This window comes from Calidris pugnax, unplaced genomic scaffold (assembly GCF_001431845.1).
Source record: "Calidris pugnax isolate Ruff unplaced genomic scaffold, ASM143184v1 scaffold262, whole genome shotgun sequence".
Classification (NCBI taxonomy): Eukaryota; Metazoa; Chordata; class Aves; order Charadriiformes; family Scolopacidae; genus Calidris; species Calidris pugnax.
The window spans coordinates 3,136,044-3,142,043 of record NW_015091043.1 but is presented as its reverse complement, the minus strand read 5'-3'; positions in this window follow the sequence as shown (position 1 = coordinate 3,142,043).

The window sequence follows — 6,000 nt, the reverse complement described above, 5'->3', positions numbered from 1 at the left end:
CTGTTAAACCAACTAGGGTTTTATCTTTTGATTAAAATCTCTCCTTTGTGAAATGAGGAGGTAATGAAGTATCGTTCTTTTGTTGCCTTCAGGAGAATCCTATCCCAAAGAGAAAGTTGGCATTATAAAAATTGTGGGGTGAATTCACTCCCTTTTAGGTGTAGTAGAAAGACAGACTTTATGAAATGTTGAACCGAAACTGTGCATCAGGCCACTTGCAGGTTGTGGATCATCTAAAAAAGACTTTATATACTTTGGTATAAGTCTTCCTGTAACCCGTACAACATTAACCATGTGGCAGTTCACATCATGAAGAACATGAAAAGTACTGAAATTCAGGTCATATTGTTAGTGTTGAGCCTTTTTTGTTTGTTTGTTTTGGGGATGTATTGAGTGCTTTTCTGAAGTTAGGGAGCCATATTAAAGGAATTTATTAGTTGGTTCTTCTACCTGTCAGAGTTTTGGCTTAGTCAGGAAGGATGTGGCAGAAATATTTTCTCTCTCTTGAGCTGATGTCAGCTGTGATACAAGGACCAGGGCAGTTAGGACTGAATTCCCACTGGCTGCAGGCTTGGAAGAGATCATTGCTATTCAGTCATGCCAGTCTGAAGACACTGCATTTTCTTCTATGATGTATATGTCACTTCTCATTAACTCTGAGAGACCTGCTACTTTAGAAACCAGGGTAAACAGAGTCATGTATTGGATTAGATCTCTGCCGTGAATAAATTTATTTCCCAGCAAGTGTAAAAAATGAGCAAGGCCAAAACCCCTCAGAGCAGAAAATGTCACAGTGATTGCTAATACATTACCGCGCAGAGAAATGCCTAATAAAACCCCTATTAGGATGTCATACCTGCTTACTACTGAATTCTCCAGAAAGTTTATTTGATATGTCTAAGCTAATTATCAAAGTCCTGGTGATAAGAAGCAGCTCACTGGGTCTGAATGTGTCAGAAGAGAATGACTAAATTGCGAGAATTCATGGGCTCCTGCTTTGAATAATTAAGTTGACTCTTTGTAGAAAGCACACACCTTGGAAACTAATTTTCTCTTTGCACAAAGCAATTTGTCCTTGTGTTGCCTTTGAAAAGTAAACTGTTTAACTGTGAGGCTATTCTCATCTCCATTCTATTCATCTCTGAGCTTTCTTCCCTATTTTCCTTTCAGTACTTTGTGTGTTGCTGCTTTTGCATTGACAAAGCTCTGTTCTTGCTAAAAGCTGAAATGTGAGATTGTGTCACTTCCCACCAAATGGAACAGGTGTATCCTTTCAGCGCTGGCTTTGTGTCACAGGGCTTTTTTCCCCTCCATGATGCTGATTACATTCAAAGAACAACAACTTCGCACTGTATTGGTAACAGAAATAAGCAGTTGGTATGCACGGGGAGTACAACTGACTTGGCAGAAGGCAGCTGTGATAGAGGCTCCTGCGTCTCCTGGGTGAAATCCTGACCGCCCTGCAGTTAATGTCAAATTTCTGCCGACTGCTGTGGGACTGTGATTACATCGTTTGGATCACAGGTATGTTTCTGTCCCTGGTGGGTTGCTGTTGCCAAGAATAATACTCTGTTTGCTCTGTGATTGCTTGGCTGAAGGGAATGGTTCCCAGTCTGTTCCCTAGTGAACTCCCATGTCCAAATTTTAGAAGTCACCATTGCACTCATCTGTTTCAGCATAAGAATTAAAGTATGCAAGCCAAGCAGTTTTTTCAACTTTGGTCTTCCTTTCTTAGAATTGAAGAATAATAAGCTTGCAATGACAAGCTGTGGTACTCAGCCTCTGCATTAACAGGTCACTGAGATCACGCTTTGGGAAAAAGAGGACTGCACCATGTCTTGGCCTGTTGCAACCTCATCTCGTGTGACTGTTCTCCAGCTACAGAGCACTGGAGATCAAAGTGGACCTGTGGGTCTTTGATCTCTTGGTGACCTTAGATGAGGAAGAGTTTGTGATTTGAATAGACCTGACTGGTTCAAAAGCAGGAGAACAGCAATAATGTTTACAAGTGGGGGTTCACCTCTTCCAGTCAAAACTGTTATGCAACCCTCCAGAAAGAAATGCTGGTGTGTTACAGCCTTTTGGCTCATATTGTTTTTTGAAATGGTAGGGTACTTCAGTGTATTTTGAGCTGTCTCTAGTGGCAGATTACCATAATACTATTCTTCTGCTGTATTATTTTGGAAAACACACTTTCCCTTAAATCCTGATGGAATACATTATGAATAGGAGCTAATCATTCTCTGGTGCCAGCGCTGTGCTTCTAGGAAATGCTGGATGTACTTGTCATTCCAAACACTTCCTCAGCTCCCTGGTTCCCTTGTACTCATGGAAATCTAACAGGCATTCCTCTTTACCACCCTAGTAATGACACTTTCAGGTTAAAGAGCATGGCCCCCCATAACCTTTCTTACACCAAGCAATACAGATTTTCTGCTCTAGCATTGATTAAAAAGACACAAGAGAGATGTAAAGCTGTTGTTAAGCAACTTTTACATGGTCTATTCTGGACCTCACCTGTAATTACAGGACCTGGTTTAACATTTGTTCAAATTGCATTAAACTATGTGAAAAGCCACAGTTTACTATAGCTAAGGATAAGGTGGAGGCTGGATTTCCCAGACCAGAAGAGTTTCCCTCTGTTGGGGAGGATTGGGTCAGAGACCACGTGGCCAAACTAGACATCCACAAGTCTATGGGCCCTGATGGGATGCACCCATGAGTCCTGAGAGAACTGGCAGATGTTATCGCTGAGCCACTCTCCATCATTTATGAGAGGTCTTGGAGAACAGAAGTGCCTGAGGACTGGAGGAAGGCAAATATCACACCATTCTACAAAAAGGGCAAGAAGGAGGACCCAGGGAACTACAGACCAACTAGTCTCACCTCTGTCCCTGGGAAAAGAGTGGAAGACTTCTTCTGGATGTCATCTCCAAACACATTGAAGATAAAGAAGTTGTTGGAAGTGGTCAACACGGATTTACCAAGGGTAAGTCATGCTTGACCAATCTGATAGTCTTCTATGATGTTATAACTAGATGGCTGGACGAGGGGAGAGCAGCAGATGTCATCTACCTTGACTTCAGCAAGGCTTTTGACACTGTCTCCCATAACATCTTCATTAGAAAATTAAAGAAGTGTGAGGGTGAGAGTGAGGGTGACAGAGCCCTGGAACAGGCTGCCCAGGGAAGTTGAGGAGTCGCCTTCTCTGGAGATTTTCAAGACTGGCCTTGATGCAGTCCTGAGTGATGTGCTCCGGGCAATCCTGCTTTAGCAGGGGAGTTGGACTAGATGATGTCCAGAGATCCCTTCCAACTCTGTCAAATCCACGAATCTTAAAGTAGATGTAGCTATAACATTATGTCCTGCTGTGTGTCCTTCAAATTTGCAAGCAACCAGGGAAAACCCCCAGGTGTAGCTTGGTCCAGACAAAAATCTTGCTTTGAAAGAAATGGCAAATTCCTAAGGAGATGCAGCACAATGCAACACAAGCTTTAGTCATTGCTCTTAGGGAGAATTTTTCCACTGCTCAAAATATCCCTTCCCAAAACTATTATTTTGATACCACTATAGGCTCTAAGGATTGAAGTCCACCTCCTTTTCCTATGCTGCATTTAGAAGCACTGTTAACAGTTGCAGTGGATAATGAAACTTAATAAATCATGTTCCCTTCTGATCCTGAGGTTGCTTCTCTAAAATCTCTACTGGGATGGGATGGGTCTGACAGTTTATGGTCTGAATTCTGGGTTACTATTTAGTAAGGTTTACCAAAATCAGCCAAATATTTCATTCTATGCGGAAAAGTGGTGAAATTTGCCAAGTATTCAGTGTTTGTGCAGCCAACTACCTGTGAAAAATATTGCATGACCTTTAGGGACCATTAAAAAATAAGCTAGACCAGTATCTTTTTTGTGTTGCTTTGGATGTGAAACAGAGCTCAGTGATTCAAAATACATGGGGTTTATCTATCTGACGCTTATTATGGAAATCTGTTTTCTCACATCAAGCTGTAGAAAATGAATGTATTCAGGAAAATTTCATCTTGAACAGCTCTGCTCCTCTTCCAGTCCTCTCCTTAGTCATAGATCAATGGAGCTGTGGGAGTACACCAGTAAGACATCAGTGTTCTATTTACCCTGGTATAAATTTCTTACCTTGTCTTCATCTGCTGGCCAAAGTCACAGCAAAAATACTAATCCAAATTGATTGTTGGCATGATGTGGTATGGGATAATGTTATGCCATATGTCTGCTGTGCAAACCCCACACTTTTGAGAACAGTGCTCTACATCAAAACAGAGCAATTGCGTATAAAAATATCACACCACTGAAGCTGCTGCATTTCATTGGTGGTGAAGTTGTTATTTATTTAAATCAATCAAAAGCTTCCTTTTCTGTGGAACAAAAGCATTCTTCATTTTTATATCTTATCCTGTACATGAAATAAACATGAGAAGAAGCTTTAAAAAATGAACTAATATTTTTCAACTCAACCATATCAAAGACCTTATTCCAGACTTTTTCAAGCTACACATTTTCTACATTAGTAGTTGTTGAATATTTGTTGGGCTTTTTTCCCCATTTGAGAAATATTTCACCAGAAAAATTTGATCTTACTTTAATGGTGAATTTCTGATAAATGACTTTATAGCAGAAGTAGTTATGTTCAAAAAATAGAACAAAAGAGCTGAAATGAATTTTAGTTCTGCCATCAGCTTTAATTGTGGCCAGCTTATGGACAAGCCATGTTTTTGTAAGAAAACAGCATTCCTTTTCTTGTTCAAATGGGATGAAATTTTCATGTTTTGAGATTCTTCAGTAGTACGTTTAAACTAAACTAAAGGGTTTTGCTGTAATTAGCCATACTTTTATGCTTACCAGAAACACCTCCTTAGCTTTCTTTACAGATAATAACTTTAGATTAGTAAAATTTTGGGTAGCTCAGTGTTGTAGTTTCAGTTGGGATAGAGTTAACTTTCTTATTAGTACCTGGTAGGTGTTATGCTTTGAATTTGGGATCAAAGTGGTGGTGTTGGTGCATTGATGTGTTTGGTTGTTGCTAAGCAGTCAAGGCCTTTTCTGCTCCTCACACCACCCCACCAGGCTGGGAGTACATGAGAAGTTGGGAGGGGACATAGACAGGACAGCTGACCCCAACTGATCAAAGGGATGTTCTATACCATAAGATGTCATGCTCGGCATATAAAGCTAGGGGAAGGAGAAAGGGGAGACATTTGGAGTGATGGGGTTTGTCTTCCTAAGAAATGGTTATGCGTGATGGATCCCTGCTTTCCTGGAGGTGGCTGAGCACCTCCCTGCCCATAGGGAGTAGGGAATGATTTCCTTGTTTTGCTTTGCTGGCGTCCACAGCTTTTGCTTTACTTATTAGACCGTTTTTATCTTAACCCATGAGTTTTCTCACTTTAACTCTTCTGACTCTCTCCTTCATCTCACCGTGGGTAGAACTTCATGTACGGTTGCGTAGTCTTATCTGTGCCAGCTGGGTTTAAACCCCAACACTCGCTTAGTTGGTTCTTTATTTTCATTATTATTTTTAAAATGGGCTTTTCAACAGATTGTGGTGAATGGGGATACTTCCTGAACTATATAAATTTTACTCATTTCAGGGAAACAAAAAGGTATTTGTGTGTTTTGGTTTTGTTAGTACTCTGACTCCGGATCTAACCCCAATCTGTCTTTGTTCTCCTTTTCTGCTAGGTAGGCCAAAAGGACTAATTAGAATAAAGTGTTAGAGAGACAGTAAGACAATATTCAGTTTATTCAGTAAACAACCACTGACAAAAGTAACAAGAGGAAAACCAATATCTGTCTTCTTTTTGAATCTTAACAGAGAAAACTCATGCATGCTTCCTACAGGGTTCACAGGACCCTTTGTTCTCACCAGGCACATCGTGGCAGGCAGGCGTCTCTGAATCCCCCTGCACAAGTGCCAGGGTTTAGGGGTGAATATGACAGTACACACTGGGCACTGAACTATACT